The following is a 20,068-nucleotide window of genomic DNA, read 5'->3' as shown; positions in this document are numbered from 1 at the left end:
ATCTACCCCTCAAGGTAGTTTATTATCATGTCTTGGACTAAATTTTTGGAGAAAGGAAGAGCACATCTATTGATACAGAGATTAGAGGGATAATACATGGCAGTGAAATATGAACGAGTATATATAAATGTATAAAGGGAAAATAATTATGAAGTCATGATATTTGAAAAACAAATATATGTTGATCTTCAGAGAAAAATTAACAATTAGGTTCAAACTTTGTTTTAAAATTTTAAATTATACTCGATTAAAATTAAATTCAATAAATTAAAAAATCGATTACTTTATTTACTTTGATTAAATTTAAATTATGTAACTTGACCGGATTAAACCAAAAGTAAATTTTAAGGAGTTCACGTTGTGCTATTTAAATTACTATTGCTCAGAGTAGTCTGTAAAACTTTACTAGCAAAAAAAAAAATATCGGATTACATAAGTATTTTATTATTTAATTTTGGAGAAACAACCGTGGTGGTTAGCACAGGAATAACCACGGTGGGGCAAGGTAGGGTGCTCTTCTACCCCCTGGCTCATTTAGTTAAACAAAAAATTATACATTAATATCAATAAGTTATAATAGTATTAACGCGGTAAGAAAGCATGTTTAAATCGTGGCGGGAGCGGTCTCTAGTGAACGAGTGGGGAATTGGCGGTTCAAGGTCTTGAAAATATAGAGAATGTTCGAGGATGGATTTAGCGGGAAATTTGTAGCAACCTAAAATGTTCAGGAAACGCCAAGTCTGTTTTTTGGTTTGTAATAATAGTGATTTAGATGTCGTTTTTATTATTGAAATTTTAAGAAAAATCATACGATACTAAATAAGGAAATAATAACAATATGCCCACTCTAATAATTTTGAGTAACGATTGAAAATTGTAATTAGCTATTTTTTCAGTTCTCCTAATTAGATGATTTCGAATTTTGAAATGTTTGATTTTACAAATAGCTACATCTGCTAAATGCAAATAATGAAATACCATTTTACAGTTACCATACCGTTTAGTTTTATTAAAAAAATACCATCATTCAGTAACAGCCCTGCGGCAACGCAGTGCCAAATACCTGCAGAGACTTGAAAATCATGCAAACCACTTTGCAATTAATCTACTCGATAACAGCAAGGACGTCCAACGGTTGGGATGTGTCCATGCACTCGAATTAGGATCTGCGTAACAGTCTGGAGTCTGACAGGTTTAGTAGTATGGTATTTAATTTCTTTGTTTTTGCAGTTTCTTTTGTTCTTTTTTTTCTTTTTACCCTTTGTTATTAATGTTTGTTTTTGTGGACGATGTGATGCTGAAATTATTGTTTTGTAATTTACGACTGAGCTTGAAATTTCATATTGGACTAAGTTTACTTGCAACAATTTATCGTGTATTTCTTATTTTGGGGGTTCCTTTAATGACCCTCTTTCACATGCTTTTGTCAGTAGACTTACTTATGTCTCCGGAGGAGAGCTGATTTTAATTATAATTGTTATTGAAGAAAAAAAAATCCAAAATAATAAAAAACATTAAAGTTCGATAACTAATAATGAACGGTTCAAAATTCATAATAATCCAAATTTTTGTTGTTATCAACTTCAATTACTACAAAAACTAAGGTTTTCAAAACACAATCTTGATATAGAAATTTTTAACTTTAAATCAAAACCAAATTGGTTCAGATTAATTTCATTCTGTGCACAGCTAACATTCTGCTAGATTTGACCATTCTACCATTTTGTTTGTGTTTTTTCTACATATTCACTTGTACACTTTTGTACAAATTGAAAAAAAAATGGCATGTTAGATGGTTTTGAAACCCAATAAACCCGTATTTAGGTTAAGAATATTTTTCACGAACAAAAAACGAATTTTTACTGATTTTCAAAACGCTGTAATTTTGTGAAAAGTTATTATATGGAGACGATAAAAAAAAAAAACATTTTTAAGGTTGAAGTTTCTAGTAGAGATTCCGTTCAGAATCTTAAATTCTTAATCGCTTTATTTTTTTGGGGAAGTATAGTAGTAGTAGTTATTTCCTTTTACGGAGACAGAAGAGGAAACAACCAGATACGCGAAAGCGATAGCGGCGGAGAAGAAAAATCGAAACAGAATTTTGGTGAAAAATCATGTGGAACTTCGCTACCATCTGGTTATGTTGTACAGAATCAAACGTATTTTGATATCCATGTTATCAAAGTTATAACTTTGCTACGGATGCTGGGCGATTAAAAATAAAATTCAAATACAGCTGGTTGGAGGATTATGCTCCTCAGCTGGCGAACTCCAAAAAATTAAAGGGCATCTTTTGCATTTACTGTGTGTTGTTTCCACCGACTAATGCGATTGATGTTTTGAGTCATTTCATAGTGAGGCCCATTATTCGCTATAAAGACATGCACGAATTCGTGGAATTTCATACATCTCAGTGATATAAATCGGCGGCCACAGCACAAAATTATTTTATTGAAAATATAGCCGTTGATGTACATCTGATTTCTGTCCACCAGCATGAAATAGAAGCAAACAAGAAAATTGTTGCATCAATAATTTCGACTGTGATGTTTTTTTGTACACGTGACCTACCTTTATGGGGCAAAGAAAATCATGAAGGTGTTTTTGAAGACTTAATCAAATTCAAAATTGACGCTGGTGGCCACATTATATAAATAGCACATAGAAAAACTCCCCTTGTCAACACGGATTCAAAATGAAATAATCTGCCTGTGTGGCGACCTCGTTAGAGACGAAATCACTACTGACGTAAAGAAAGCATGTGCTTACAGTATCCTGACGGACGAGAACAGTGAAATATCAGGGAAAGAACAACTTTCCATCGGGATTAGATTTTTTGACGAAGAAAAGATGATCGTGAGGAATTTCTAGGTTTTGTAGAGTCGACTGACATAGATGCAAAATCGGCAGCATCTGTAATTATCAACTTTGTAGAAAAAGGTAGGACAAAACGTGCGTCGGACAAGGATACGATGGGTGTTCCAGTATGGCAGGAAAGGATGGTGGTGTCCAGATAATTATTCGAGAAAAGTATACGAGAGCGTTATAAATAGATTGTCTCCAATGAGATTTTCAAGGGCATTATGTTATCTATAAAAAAAATGTGACAGTAATAGTTTTCGTAATTACACCAGAGTTTGCCTATTTATTAACATTATGACACGTATATCATCTGATTCATACAAACAAGGCCACTTTAACAAAAAGCCAGTTTGTCAGTTGGGTTTGTCACTTGTAAGTAAAATGTTATTAAACGTATTAATTGGTTAATTTAATCTATTAATTGATCTTATTATATTTTTTGCAAAACCAAACTTACCAATCTTTTAAATAATATAAAGTTTGTTTGATTTTATAAGCATTCAAAGTAAAAATAAATCAAATGGACAACCAACTTAGTAAAGTGTCAACAAATAATGTCCAAACAAGTAGATTACTAATTCTTTCTTTTGATTAAGAATATTTATTTTAATTTTTTTATATGGGATCTTTACTGTGTTCATTATTGGCACAGCCAATGTAATGTAATGAACACCATTATTGTTAGAGAAAGCATCTATTAGTGACATTTATTCCTTTGATGATTTATGTATGTATCACAAGAAGAATTGTAATGTAAAACAAAAAATTTATATATTTTTTTTACTGATGTATTTTCACAAAAACTAGTAATTTACAGTTTAACAATAGATTTAAATATTACTGAGAAATTATTTTCCAATCACAATATCATTAATAATAAAGGCAAACAAATTTCAAACCTTATTATTCAATATAACCTTTCTTTAAATAATGTTTTCAAACACTATCCAAGAACTTCCCTCCTGGTTATAAGCCCGTATTTGAAACCAAATATTAACACATAGCAGTTAACGAAGTTTATACAAAAAAAAATTTAGAACATTCTATCAGTTTTTATTTTTGTAATTACAAAGGTTTTGCTATAACAAATTTGAATGAGAAAAAAATAAATTTATACAGAGTAATACATTTCAATATATATAATTAAAATTGTGCGCGCGTGTGTGATTATACAAATAAATAAATAATTAAATTAATATATTATTTATAAAGAGATAATAAGGTTTACTTAAACTGAAAATTACTTCAAAATTATGTAAGACACCCGTTCGGTTCGGTTAACGTACAGACATTAATATTTTTAATAGGGAGTTGTATTCATAAAACACACTTCTAACATTTACTGATGCTATGACAGACGCTATGTTGCCATTTAAACTGATTTTTTTCCCGCCTTGCCAGTGTACTCGCCACAGTTGGGTATCAGATAAATCGCTGCGTTGCATTTGTCTTATATCTTATTCAATTCATTTTCATAGAATAAATCTTCCAACAACCTAACCAGTAAGGAAATGAAGAAAAAAATTTTTTTATTACTTATGGTAAAATTTTATAATTTTTTTCTTAATTTAATAACGAATCATTATATTATCATTTTACTATTTTTTATAAAAAAAAATATATAAAAAAAATAAATAAATTTCCAACAATATTTAAAGTTGATGTTATATATTTTCCATTTGCAATACGGTTGTACTACTTATTTGATATTTGTCGTTTATGTAGTAGTATTAAAAACTTAAAAAATCATACTTAACGTTTTTATTTTATATAATACAGCTAATAAAATAATCACTGATTTTATAAATCCGACGTTTCAGTTAACCGGACCTACATATTTTATTTACTCGTAAAATTTACATAAATTATTGCTTATTGCAGTATTCGAATTATTTTAAAGATTTTCTTGTTATAAGATTCAGAGATTAATTATGATTCAAATTATCTGAGATTAATGTTTATTAAAACGTCGATTATTCGGACCTCCATATCAAACATTTTGCGACTTAAAAGCGATGACAAATCTACAAGAACTTTAACAAATCTTAAATAAGTTTTTTTGTAATTTTTTAAGTTGTATAAATTTTAAGTTGTATATCGCTTTTCAGATTTCAACCAAAATATTCATTTTGACCATCCCTGAATCCATTTGACAGTTTCGGCGTGACCTCTGTACTTATGTATGTATCTCGCATTACTTAAAAACTATTAACCGTAGTATGTTGAAATTTTGGATTTAGGACTGTTGTAACATCTAGTTGTGCACTTCTCCTTTTTATTGCAATCGACTGAACCAAAAGTGTCCAAAAAAAGCCCACTATTTCTTAACTGCAGTAATAAGCCCTGATTGAGAGCTTTTCAACGATATATCATAAATGGTACTTATTTTCATTGGTTCCAGAGTTATAGCCAAGTAAAAGTTTAATGAAATATTTGGATTTTACAAGGAGAAGGCACATCGGTTTGAATCAGACTTCATCTCCTTTTTTTAACTTCTTTTATTTAAATATGTTGATTTATTAGTTTATTAAACTCACATTGTAAAAAAACTTTTACTATGAATAATAATTCAGTAATAACCAAAAAGAAAAAAATATCATGAATTTTTATGAAATAAAATTACATACTTTTTCATTTTAAAAAAACGTGTAAATATAATTTAATTTATTAACCTGTGATTGTAAAAAAATTACAATAAATAATAATTCAATAATATGAAGAAAAAAAAATCAAAAAATTCTTTATTAAAGAATTAGAGGATCGTATTTCACTTTCAAATGAAATAAGTTTATACCAAATGAAGCAAAAAATGTGTATATGTAATTTAATAGGCATACAAGGAAGTCATGTGGTGTCCCACATCAATTTTTTTTTTAATTATGACAATGAGGTAGATAAATATTTTCGTACGTAAAAAATTATCGGGATTCGGATCCAGAACCTTTTGGATATAAATCAATTTTGTGATACATTTAATCTGATAAAGTAAAATGAAGTGTACATTGTTTTGTCAACCAGAACGGTAGTAATAAAAAAAAAAGAAAATTGTATCCTGTTACCATTTTAATACGTATTATGTGTTGACTGTTAGTGAAGCGTGTCAATTGATTTAATTTCTAATGCAGTAAATTTTTTGTAAAAAAATACTCTTCCCGTACATTTTTTGGGTCAATGAAATCAAAAGAATGAATTCGTGATGTACAAAAAATTTCAAGTTTTAAGTCTGTTGCGTAATTAAAGAATAATGGAGTGCGCGCGCGCTCACACACACACACACACACACAATGTTTTATTAACTTACTCGTATGTATTGTTAAACCAGTCAGAGTGACGTTGCATCTGAATTAACGTTCTTTTTGTATAGTAAAGAATTCTGGGTTCGATTTCCGGTTACGTTATCTTACATTATTATCAAAATTCATAACATGAAAAATTAAAAATCATAACCTAAATAAAATTGGGTGAATAGTAACTGACGTTTGTCGGCCTCCGTGGCGCGAGTGATAGTGTCTTAGCCTTTTGTCCGGAGGTCCCGGGTTCGAATCCCGGTTAGGCATGGCATTTTTACACGCTACAAAATTATCATTTCATCTCATCTTGTGAAGCAAATACATAACGGATGGCCCGAGGAAAGGAACAAATATATATATACTTTGTATGTTGTCAATACGATTAAAATAAATTAAAAAAAAAGAAATGGTTATAAAAATATTCGTTTTATTTATTCAGAGATAATTTTACAAATTATACTGCGCTATCGTAGACAAAACTGCTCGCCGACGCGCTGTCTACTACTCCAGTTGCTATGAGACGTACAACTGTTTCAAGGTTAAACTACACAACTGCCGTCTCGAACGCGCGGCTGCATAAAGCACGTTTAACAATAATAATAATTTACAAATGTTTAATACTGTCTAAAGTAAAGTCATTCGGTTTATTTCTTTTTCACACCCTCCGAGATTTTTATTCTACTTTTTATTTTTTTATCATTTTTATTTATTTATTTTATATTTTAAATACACGTATAAGCAGCATAAATTGGTGTCGAAGCCGATAATATCAACCCTCATCTCTCCAGTATATAAGTTTTTTTTTTGTTTTTTTAATGGTTTTATAAATAAATTTAAATGTATGGAGACCAAATTGATTCTAAACTAAGTATTTTATAAATATTAAAAATGCGATTGTGTTTTGAAATGTGATTATGTTATGAGAGTCGATCCCAGGATCTTCAACTTAAGCTTTTTTTAATAATGATACTCGGGTATATATTACTAATTGAACTCAACCGGAAATCAAACACAAGACCGTTCACCATATCTCTCGATTTTTTTTTAAATATTGTTTTTTAACATTAATGCATAGTATTTTTGAATTAAACTGTATTAAAAAAATAAAAATAAAACTGTTCTGAAGGAAGATCAAGTCTATTCTTTAACGTTACTTAATATTTATTTTTACATTTAGTATGTGATTTTGTGCTGAAACCTAGAATCGAAATCGCGACTTTCAACTTGTCAGTCTTCTTTAATAGGTCTTTAATAAGTCTTTCTTTAATAGGTAATATCAAAATAAGTATTTTTAAAACCAAGAATCGAACCCACTTACTTCCAATTACACCAATCTTTTTTCTTTCCTTTTTTAGGTTTTTTAATTAACTTAGTTATATAGACAAAACCTACATTAGAAAAATTGAACTCTGTGAGAATCAAATTGAGTCTAAATTTACGTACTTATTTTTTTTATAAGGATTATGCGTGCAATTTATAATAGAATCTTCAATTTACGGTTATTTTTTTAATGCGTAAATCTCATACAGATATTACACATATGGAGTGTTGTCCAAGCTGTAACCGAAGCCGAAAGATTAAATATAAAATTAATACAAAAAATTTAATCTTTTTTAAAAATAATTCCTAAATTCTTTTTTGAACAGAGGAAGGTTAAGAAGTGTAACGATAATAACTGAAAAATATATAACACTTCAACTCGACGAGTACAAAACCTGGCTTACTCGCAGAAATGAATTTACTATTTTAATTCAATATTTATTATATTAGGTTGGAGGTTGTGTGTGGAAGTATGGTATTGACATTTTGAAGTGAATTAAAATTTTAAGCCTGACCGGTATACGAAACCGGGATCTTTCGGATGAAAGGGAAGATATTACTACTCCATCTCGGCGATTGGCGAGGTGATTAGTTGATACGTGCTGAAGTATTAATTACATTAACTTATAAAGTTAAAAGAATTGTAATAAAAAGAACAAAGATAGAAGATAAAAAGTATAAACTTCTATAGGATGTGATTTTTAGTGAAGATCTAACAAAATAATTAAATAATTTTTTTTTTAAGTAACAGTAACAGTACAAGTAAGTAAGTAACGGAGTAACAGTACAAGGTGAAAAGATAAAGATGCTACGATTTGCTGACGATATAGTAATTCTAGCAGAGAGTAAAAAGGATTTAGAAGAAACAATGAACGGCATAGATGAAGTCCTACGCAAGAACTATCGCATGAAAATTAACAAGAACAAAACGAAAGTAATGAAATGTAGTAGAAATAACAAAGATGGACCGCTGAATGTGAAAATAGGAGGAGAAAAGATTACGGAGGTAGAAGAATTTTGTTATTTGGGAAGTAGTATTACTAAAGATGGACGAAGCAAGAGCGACATAAAATGCCGAATAGCACAAGCTAAACGAGCCTTCAGTAAGAAATATAATTTGCTTACATCAAAAATTAATTGAAATGTCAGGAAAAGATTTTTGAAAGTGTATGTTTGGAGTGTCGCTTTATATGGAAGTGAAACTTGGACGATCGGAGTATATGAGAAGAAAATATTAGAAGCTTTTGAAATGCGGTGCTATAGGAGATTGTTAAAAATCAGACGGGTGGATAAAGTGACAAATGAAGAGGTATTGCGGCAAATAGATGAAGAAAGAAGCATTTGGAAAAATATAGTTAAAAGAAGAGACAGACTTATAGGCCACATACTAAGGCATCCTGGAATAGTCGCTTTAATATTGAAAGGACAGGTAGAAGGAAAAAATTGTGTAGGCAGGCAACGTTTGGAATATGTAAAACAAATTGTTAGGGATGTAGGATGTAGAGGGTATGCTGAAATGAAACGACTAGCACTAGATAGGGAATCTTGAAGAGCTGCATTAAACCAGTCAAATGACTGAAGACAAAAAAAAGAAAGGGATTTACGACAAACATTTGTTTTATAAGTCATTACTTACGTCTTAAATACGGTAACAATATATTTCAAATTTTATAAAAATCAGATGCCATTCCATAACAACTGTATTATCATGCAATTCTAAACAGATATGAAAATAATCCCGTTATTTAAAGGCTATTCTGTGAAACGAGAATACAGATCTATGATAATTATGTTAATACATTAAAATAAGTTTAGTATTACACAAAGTGAAATGTAGAAAATTATTATTTTAACCAGCATTAATGAAAAAATATTCTAAAATACGTTTCGCAAGCATTTATAGTGTTTTGTTTACTTTCCTTTTCTATCTTCAACGGTGTTCATTTTCCTTCGGCTGATCATATTACCGTACGGAGTAAATTAAAGTTTGGAAACAGGTTGAAACCGTGTATGGTACTTACGTATTAACGCCACCGCAGCTACAGCTTTATTTAAAAACAAAGTATTGTTTTTAAATTTTTAACCGAAATCCGGTGGAAAATGGGCCGATAAAGAGTTTAACATAGATTCAAAACAGTATCTTTATTAATTTTAATAAATGGTTATTTATACTTATTTATTTTATAAATATAATTTAACCTACGCTCGCTTCGCTCGCTAACCTTGATTAATTTACAGGAGTGTTTTGATTATTTAAATAATAAATGATTGCAATAATTACTGAATTTATTAAATAAATACGGTGTTAATTAATCAAGGTTAGCGAGCGTAGGTTAAGTTTGGTTAAAGTATATTTATAAAATAAATAACCATTTATTAAAATTAATAAAGAGACTATTCATTTTCCACCGAAATCCGATTGACTACTATGTTTTTAAATAAAGCTGTAGCTGCGGTGGCGTTAATACGTAAGTACCCCGTGGAATACTAGGAAGTAGAAATAAATATGGATCTACGTAGTTAAAAAATTTCTACTTTATGAAACTTTGAAATCTTTTGTCAGCCATCTTGAATCCGCCATATTGAATATATATATATATATATATATATATATATATTTTAAACAGGAAACGATACGTGATTGTAATTGAATGTATTACGGGAAAAACAATGGCGAAAACCATTTGTCGATCAACGCTCTCGCCTTTTAATTATGAGCAATGAAATTTTGAAAAACGGAAAAATCGCGATAGAAATAAAACGAGTTAAAATTCCCCCGTAGTAACTTTTTTATTACGTTTTACCTTCAGAATTACATCCAATGACAAACATTATTCACTAACTAATTAATTAGATTCGCCTAATTAGGGTCATATTTTATTTAGGCACATTTGTTAACGATTAAAAAATTTTTTTTTTTTTTTTTTGTCTTCAGTCATTTGACTGGTTTGATGCAGCTCTCCAAGATTCCCTATCTAGTGCTAGTCGTTTCATTTCAGTATACCCTAAACATCCTACATCCCCAACAATTTGTTTTACATACTCCAAACGTGGATTAAAAAATAACATTTGAATAACATTAAAATCTGGAGTTAAGCTTCCCTCATCACCCCTAACATATGGGAAAAACATCAATCGGTAGGTAAGGATTTTCAAATAAAAATACAAATTGACTGTACTATCAGAAGAATAAAATACATATACATACACAAACATGCACGGGCGCACGCAAACTCACACAAAAATACAAACAAAAATCAACAATAATTTGATGTTTATAAAGGATTAGGACACACACACACAGAGAGAAAGAAAGAAAGAATGAAAAAGAGAGAGTGTGAGAGAGAGTGACCGAGCGAGAGAGGGGTTTTAAACAAATTATTCAATACTACTTTTTAAAATATAATACAAAAACGTAATACTTTACATTCTATATTAACTATATAATTAAAAAACGAAACATAGGTGACCACTTAAAAATTAAATATATACGTATTTTAATTAAAATCCTTATGTTTTAATAATTATGCATTAGATAGAACAAATAAAATATGTAAAAAAAAATACATACCAAGATGTTAAAATAAAGAGTTAATTTTCTCTACACAAAGCAACACACACATTGATGATACGTAAATTTAAACCTCGACTGGATCGGGTGAGTTAGACTGTATACTGTATGTTCGTTCATCTCCGCGTACAATCGGTGATCTTCGGTTATACACGTTTTCTTAACTTGAACAATATAGATTAATGTTACTGTTCTTGTGGTAAAGTTTTATATGAATTACGTAACACACGTGCGCGCACCCTCACATATACACTCGAGATCTATTTAAAACAAAATAAATGATTAAATAAATCTTACAATAAATTGTTAAACATAATTTAAAATTCATTGTATGCGTAAATATTTTTATTTATTAATAACAGTTAAATAGCTAAATAAAGGTTTATTAAAAACAAAAAAAAATAGATTAATATCAAAAAATTAAATTAAAAAACCATTTAGAAATCGAACCCAGGTTTTAGAAAATATACTGATATAAATTAAGCATACCACTCTTCTGATCACCGTAGCGGAGTGGTAGCCTCTCGGCATTTCATCTGGAGGTCCAAGATTCGAATTGTAATCAAAATATATTTGATTACATATAAAAAATTATTTTAAAAAAACTTAACTAATATTTATATTAACATTAATAAAAAAAGGAGACATATTATAAAACCCCTGCAAAAAGTAAAAAGTAAGAATTAAAACAAATTGAAAATTTTAAACAAAAAAGTATAAAATATTAACAAATATAAAAAATAAAAGAATACCTTGTGATCTGGGGGTGTCCAAGTTAAAAATCGATCCAGAGACCTTCAGTACATTAGTCATTTGCTGTACTATCTCTACTAACTGTGTTACGATAACAGTATATTATCAAAATGAAAATGAGACACAGTTAAATATTTTGTTCAATGTTAACAGCTAATTACTATATAAGAACGAAGTAAGACAAAATCTGAACAAACATAGATTAAATTTCAAACATTACTTTTTGTTAGATTAATAAAAAATAAATCACTCTTTGTGTGTGTGTGTGTGTGCGCGCGCGCGCGCGTAAAGTAGTAATCGGCTACGATAGATAAATTTAGAAATAATGAAATCATATCATTACATCCTTATGTACCACTCGTTAATCTTTTCTATAATCTATAATAATTTGTAGTTCAGCTGTTTTTCTTTAAAATAATTAGCTATTGAAGAAGTTACAATCTAATTGTGGAAAATTCTTCACGTACTAATCTGGAATCGAACCCAAAACCTTTGGTATATTATGTAGCAAGGAAGTACGCTTTCTGTGACACGGTCGCGGCGACATTACATTTTTATTGTTAATTATAATATTCGATTTTTTAAATTTCTGCTTTAAATTAAAATAAATGTTTAGTAAAAAAGAAAAAATTATAAAAGCACGCACGCGAATGTACTTTTATATATATGTGCAATAATCACGTTTACGTGCGTGGTTATAATTAATTGAATATTAGGTAAAATTAAATAATTGACAGCCTCCTCATCATTACTCGTTTATGTACCGTTAGCCATGTTCTTTAGCTAACAGATACAAGTGAATTTAAAAAATTGCTTTCATTTATTCATTAGTCTAGTCTTTTTTTAATAAAAAAAAGTAAAAAAAATGAAAAAGAAATTAGAACAAACATTTTGGCTAAATTTTTGTCGAAAAAAAATTAATAATAAATCTGACCATGTAACATAAAAACCGACCGTTTTGATCTACAGAACATATCAATGTAAATTTCAAGAAAAGTGAGAAAATATTTCTAAGTATTTCATATGAATAACAAAGGCAATTTATCTTTCTAAAATAGATAGCTAATTTATTAATTACCAAATGCAGACACAGGCAAACGGTTTTGTTGTTAAACAGAAATCTAAATTTTTAAAACAAAAAACAGAACTTCAATAGAATATTGAAACCCGAAATAATTAATAAGTAGTGCACATTTAAATTGAAATATTACGTAAATAAAACGTTTAGTCTACAAAAGATTCAGCAAAACCCCTCTTATAGTGTATCGGTACTTACTTGAAAGCAAATTATATTAGTTACATATTTTTATAAAGTAATCTGTACTTAATTTTAATTAAAATAACAAGAATAAAAATATATTTGGCTAACCTAAAAATAATCATTTTTGCCAAAATAAAATGTCTAGTTCATTAAACTCCCAAATTCCTCCAATATGTTAACCAATATAATCACATTATTTAATTGTGTACTAATTTCTTATTACAAAATATTATAATTTGAAAGAACTTACCTCATTTACACGTAGAATTATTTTCTATACGGTTGTCAGATTCACGTAAAATATATTTAAATATACTGAATTCTCTAAATACAAATAATCAAATAAACAAAATTTGATAACGGTTTTAAAAACACAACTACGAATCGTGAAGAAATAAACTTTATTTACTGTATCCACAACGTTAATCTTTAATAACACTTTTAATATATTAATCACTTTTAATAGATTAATATCAGAAAGAAAATGTTAGATAATATTATTATGTAAGATTTTTTGATTTTTTTACATCGCTGAATATAATGGAAACAGCTAATAATATTATAATCAATTATAATTTTTCATCAACGTAACACACATTTTGATCTACGTAGTTGTTTTGATGAATTTCGAAGCGAACCAAGGAGAGAACGTGAGAGTCAAATGCATTCACATTCAGACTTTTATTGAAGATAAATGAAGTTGTGTAAGTCTCGACATTTGTTATATTACACGGTTCTGGAAGCAGGTCGTGTTAAATGTAATTAAAATATTTAATATTTCCTTTTTTAAATATGAATGGAGATTCAGGCAATTCCGATTGTCATTTAGTATTTTTGTTTTATTTCACCAATACGTAACGTTAAATTTTTTTTGTTAATCGATGCGTTCCCGTAAGCTGCGAGGTAACATTTTTGAAAAAAGAATGCAACATAGTAAAATTTCTTATGTGAATGTGTTTACTTTCAATAACAAAGTTTAATATTAAACTGTCTGTGTCGGTCGGTCGATCGTTATTATGAGAAATGAAACTACAGTGTAGGACATTTTAGATGGTGTGGGTACTTTCATAATTATTTAGCTGTGGCAGTTGAGAAATTAGTTGTTGAGCGACGGAAATTGCAGTGGTGGGGAGCGACAAAGATATTACATATGTGCAGTATGGAATCCAGCGGCCATCACGGGTTGATTACACAGTTCATTGACTGCGGTAAGTAATTTTATATTATTTTAATATAGCATAAAATAAGTATCATTATTTTTGTAACTATAGTTTACCTATTGTACCCATACTTATCACGTAATAAATTTTATAATACAATTTGCACTCTTATTTTTACAAAATAAATTAACTAATTCGTATAGCCAAACATTTCTAACATTGTTTTCTAATTCTAATACCGGCAAAATAATACCCCAAAAATAAACCAACAGAAATGAAATGACTTATAAATTTTTCGTTATCCTGGTTATAAGTTTTACGTTAATCGACCAATAAAATAATCGAGGAAATAAAATTATTGAACAGTCTAAACGAACTGGTTAAGCAAAGTTTGTTTTATGTGTTAAAAATAATTATTTTAATGCTCTCATGTAACCCGACACAATACTTCAAAGTTAGAGAGGCTGTGGTACATTTTTCCTAATCTATTACTGTTTGTTATTAGGATTATTAGACATCTTCTCTTGCACCATTAACCAAACATTTAAAGAAATCCTAGTTGCTATAGTTTATAGGTGTTCAGACTCAAGTATCAATTCTTCTTTATTAGTTATTTCTTCTACTTGATAAAGTATGAAATTGTTACAAATTTCAAATCAACAGCTGACATTTACTTAATATTTCTTATAAATCTATAAATAAATAAACTGTTTCATTCTTCTTACTCTTTTATAAAAGTAAATATTCAGCTAGCCTATCATATCAACTGATAATATTAGTAATTCATTTTTATTAAGGTACTGTTCAGCCTAAATTTAGAGCTCTTACTGACAACATACACACACATTAACATGTATCTTTTTTATCAATAATGTAAAATTATTTAAATGTTAACATTAAAATAACTTATCATCAACTGGACAATGTCTTTTATTGACAACAAAATATGAACCGGAAAAGTTAATATGTAGGTTAATTACACCTAACTGAGATATTACACCGAAGCGGTTAGTTATTCAAACATATTTTGCTCCTCAAACACGGTTATTGAAGGTTCTACAATTCAATACTTAAATTCATAATTAATACCAGAGAAATGATATTGGAGTTTCAGATATATTAATCATTGGAATTGGGTTTGCAACAATTCATATTTAAATTTATCTTTATTATTATCCAAAACAATTTGTATACAAGAGGTACTTTCATTAACTTTAATTTAATTGTGGAATAAGTGAAGGTTGATACTGTAAAATTTAACATTTTTTCAGCTATTTTATCAAAGTTTTTTTCTTATCTGCTTTTTTTTCTTAAGTTTTTTTTCTTATAAGCTAGTAAATTAGTATTAGAAATACTAATAAACTAGCTTAAATATAGGATCAATGCCACTTTTTTTTTGTCTTCAGTCATTTGACTGGTTTGATGCAGCTCTCCAAGATTCCCTATCTAGTGCTAGTCGTTTCATTTTGGTATACCCCCTACTATATTTTTAATTAACTCTTCTTTCTACAGTAGTAATCTATGCCTTTGTAATTGTCATTTCAGACATTGTAAAAAGACAGGAGGAAATGTTATAAGTACAGCGACTTAAAACAAACTAATAGTAACTTACTGAGACAGGCTTTCTTGCGTGACCCCACATCAAAATGAAATAAAGTTTATTGAGAATGGACCTGATACAAGGTCCTCAGATATTATTTGCAAACAAGTTTTCTTCAAATTTATTCCCGTCAAATATTCCATATATTCCTACATCTACTTCAGAATTAAAAAACACGATTCAAACAAAGTTTAAGTAGAGAATAGTTTAGAATTTAAACATTTTGTTCAAGGTAGAAAAAATTATTTATAGAGAAGATATCTAAAAATATTAAGAGATAAATTATTATGGAAATTTTAAATGTCTTATATTCATTAAGAATAAATAAAAATTAGATTTTGCTATTGAGAACCAAATTTACAAATACCTTTTTATGATGAAATATTATTTTTGAGTCCTTATATATTTACAATGTAAGGTTTTTATTGAATTTACCATTTTATTTCAATTCACATAATTTTCAATTGATTATGAGAAACATTAAAGAAATTTTTCATCTGCTTTAAAAGTTATATAAAGCACAAGTTTTGATTAACAAATATTTATGAATGTGTGACAAGTATCAATGTAGGTCTGCATATTTTAGATAACAATACAGAAAAAACATTCTTTGGAAATTAACAATTTATTATAAGTTCAACAATTAATTATACAGACCGTTAAGGTTAGGAATGGATCTAAACAAGTGTAATCCTGATCTAGTAATAAAATTTATTTGATTTGAATGATAGTAAATGATTTGCTATCATTTATATACTACTATGCTAAATAATTTATTAAAATTTAAATTATCATTCATTTTATGGGTTACAGAGCAATGACCAATGAAAAGGTAAAGTAAAAGAGATGTTTACATCAATCTAAGATTTAAAATATGAAATAACTGCTTATATAAGCGTTATATAAGCGATTCGCATAACGTGAAAATGTTTCCTGCGAAAATGAATATGCAAATCGTCATTTTCCCAGAAACACACAATAACTGAAGGAATTTATCTCGACATGATAAGTGAATGGCTAACGCTTCAACTTGATGACGACATTGAGAACTTAATTCTTGTACAAGATGGAGGAGATCCGCTTCACCGGGACAAACAGGTTAGAAATTATATTGAAATATGTTCTAAGAGATGGGTTTGGTCGAGCGACTGACGAAAACGTGGCGTTGATCTGATAAGTCCACGCATAATGCCTTGGGATTGTTTTTTATGGGGTTTTAAAACGACTGAAAATTTTCCTCTTCCAGTGAGTGTAGATGACTTAAAACTGCATGTCAGAAATGCCGTTTGTATTGTTGAAGGAGATAAGCTTTTAAATATTTGGGATTACTTGGACTGCTATATCGTTATCTATTTTGGGACTCGCAGCTTACACACGGGATAATTAGATAAAATCTACAGAAATTTCGGTTTTTTCTTTTGCTTTTTTTTTAAGGGTTATTGGGGAAAATAAAGAAAAAGTTCTTATAAACATAGGTTTGGATACTCTTCGTTAGCGAGTGTCGGCTGGCGAATGTTTTCGTCCTCATCGCTTCCTCTTCGGTAAAATTATGCCAGACTCTAATTCCAGAGGCTTAAATTAAGGGCTAAATTTTGCGGTTTTATATTAAATTTGACCTGAAAAAGTTTTTAAAAATAATTCCCAGAACTCTATTTTTAGTAATTTTCGATAAAAATGAGGTAAACTACAAAATTTGTGGTCGAAAAAACATATATTATATTTTGTGAAAAATAACTTTGTTAAATGGCTAATAAACACGTTACAGGTTTAAATAAAACCGTACAGAATTTTGTGTAACTTCACAGAAACTATAAATATAAATGTAAGAATTCTGAAGTTTATTTAAAACAAAATATTTCAAAATGTGGCAGATTTTAATTAGGCATTAAACGAAGGAAAATGTTATTTAACAGCAATAAATATTTGCCGCTAATCAAATGCAAAACCTTATCGTTGGAATCAGTATTGTTAAATAAAATATTTCAAATAAATTTAAATTTTAATTAACTTTAAAAATGACTAATTGATTGTTTTATTGATAGTTCGTTTATTTTTCTAAAATATTTAATTCTTTTTTTTTTGTAATTTTGTTTCGTTAGTAACCCTGAAAAAAGGTTTTTTTTGAATTTTTTTTTGTATTTCTTCGTACAAGAGTTGTATATCCATAAAAGAATTTATGAACAACCATAAAACTGTAAGATATGTATAGTCTAAAACTCTTTTTATAATTACACTGCCGCTTGTGCTAAAAAAAAGAAATTTTCAATTTTAATAAAGCGTATATAAAAGCCAATTCTGACCGGAATTCGAACCCAGAACTTTCTGTCTACCAGTACTACCTACAATTCTGGTAATAATAACTAATAGACTTACTTACAGGGCTTTAATGAAACGCTCCTGTAACCAGACGGATAAATGAATGATGGACTGTATCGAGCGGTGACCCGTGTACGGACTAATAAGCTACGCATCTGTTGTCTACGCTGTAATATAAAAAAATGTATAAAATGTAATGTAAAAAAATAAATACTTCATTTTATTTTGTTTGAATAAAATTTTATTCCAATAATACTAGTATAAAGGATCCTTTAATTAAAATAACTAACAAAAGTAAATTTATTTGAAAATATTCAGCGATTTACAAAGTAAATGTCCATGAACTGGTAAAATGATTGTTTTCTATTTTGTATGAACCGTTTAAAACGGTTTACTTTAGAGAAATATAAATATTTAAATTTTTATTACCGATTTATTTAAAACTTTTCTCGACCTCTGTAAATATTAATTTTATAATATCGCCGTAGGTGGTTATAAAGTAAAAGTTGGAAACTGCAAATCGAAAAGCATTTAGATTTTAAAAGGGTAATTATGATTTATTTAATTTACGAGAAAAATTATATCGATATATTTATAGTTTGTATGCAATAAAAATATAAATTTATGTATTTAGTTTGTTCTTTAGAAAAATTATTTAAATTAATATAAAATTCAATAGAAGTAGTAGAATTTTTTTTTTGAAAACTTAATATAATTTTAGAACGTCTGCATTCATTTTTGCTAAATGATATTAAATTTTATTTATATACTAGCAGACCCGGAAAAGCTTCGCTATGTTAGATTTGAGTATATATATATATATATATATATAGAGAGAGAGAGAGAGAGAGAGAGAGTGAGAGAGAGAGAGTTTAAATGAACACAATTGTAAATAGATAAAAAAATTAAAAAACTAAACTTGACAAATTTTACCTTTCACTTATTCTCCTTCCCCTTTTCCCTTTCCAACTTCTCCCTTTCACCCTTCCCCTCTCCCAGTTTCCTTTTTTCCCTTTCCTGTTTTCCCCTTTTCTCTTTCCCCTTTTTCCCTTTTGTCCGCGCGTAAATCGGTCATTTAGTTTTTTGGTCTTTAGCGGACACACATACGAACTGTCTTTTATATTATGTATATTTATATATATATATATATATATATATAGAATAAAAAAGTCTATTTGTATATTTCTTTGTTTGTTTCGTAAATATCTCGACACCGGCCCCAGCTAGCGGGTATAATTTTTACAAAAATATTTCTTTTCACGTAACTAATATTCATATTCTGAATACGAACCAAATCGGTCCGTAAATATAATTTTTCTAATATCTCAACCCCAGCGCCAGCTAACGGTTCCATTTTTTGCAGAGATAATTCTTTCCGTGCAAGTAACACGTATTCTGAATACGAGGCAAATCGGACCGTAAATACAATTTTTCAAAATATCTCGATACCAGCACCACCTAGGGGGTCCAAACAAATTCAGAAACCTTAGCGAGCGTGCGTCCAACCTTTCTCCAAGTTTCATCGCTATCGGATGAACGGGATAGGAAGGCATAAGAGACATACAGACAGACAAACATTCATTTTTATATATATAGATTTAATTGGCGTACAAGGAAGTCATGTCGTGTACACATCGATTCTTTTTCAGATCAAAACTAAATAAAACTACGATTTGATTTAGTTAATTTCGAAAATAGTATGAATTTTGAGGCGGATAAGATTTCGGAAACTATAATTGCAAAAAGAAGTATTTGTACGAGATATGAATTTTTTTCTTTATTAACGCGTGTAGAACAACATATCCTGTAAATTCTTCTCCATTCTTAATAATACACTTTGTTCAAAGCTGATCACAGGGCTACATTAAAATTTATTTTTAATAAATCTATAAAAACGATTGACAATATTATTTACGTTATTTTCTGGTTATCTAC

General features: G+C 28.8%; 1 long non-coding RNA gene across 1 annotated transcript; it reads right to left on the bottom strand.

The window, feature by feature from the left end:
- Window positions 1-3,984: 3,984 nt before the first annotated feature.
- Window positions 3,985-13,742, bottom strand: LOC142322195 (uncharacterized). Its single transcript, XR_012755797.1, has 3 exons — window positions 13,308-13,742; window positions 11,044-11,303; window positions 3,985-4,358 (listed from the first exon to the last, which is right to left on the bottom strand). It is a non-coding gene; the product is annotated as an uncharacterized LOC142322195 (long non-coding RNA).
- Between the last annotated feature and the right edge of the window lie 6,326 nt (window positions 13,743-20,068).

This window comes from Lycorma delicatula, chromosome 3 (genome assembly GCF_047948215.1).
Source record: "Lycorma delicatula isolate Av1 chromosome 3, ASM4794821v1, whole genome shotgun sequence".
In the NCBI taxonomy this organism is placed as follows: domain Eukaryota; kingdom Metazoa; phylum Arthropoda; class Insecta; order Hemiptera; family Fulgoridae; genus Lycorma; species Lycorma delicatula.
This window is presented reverse-complemented; position numbering and strand designations above follow the sequence as displayed.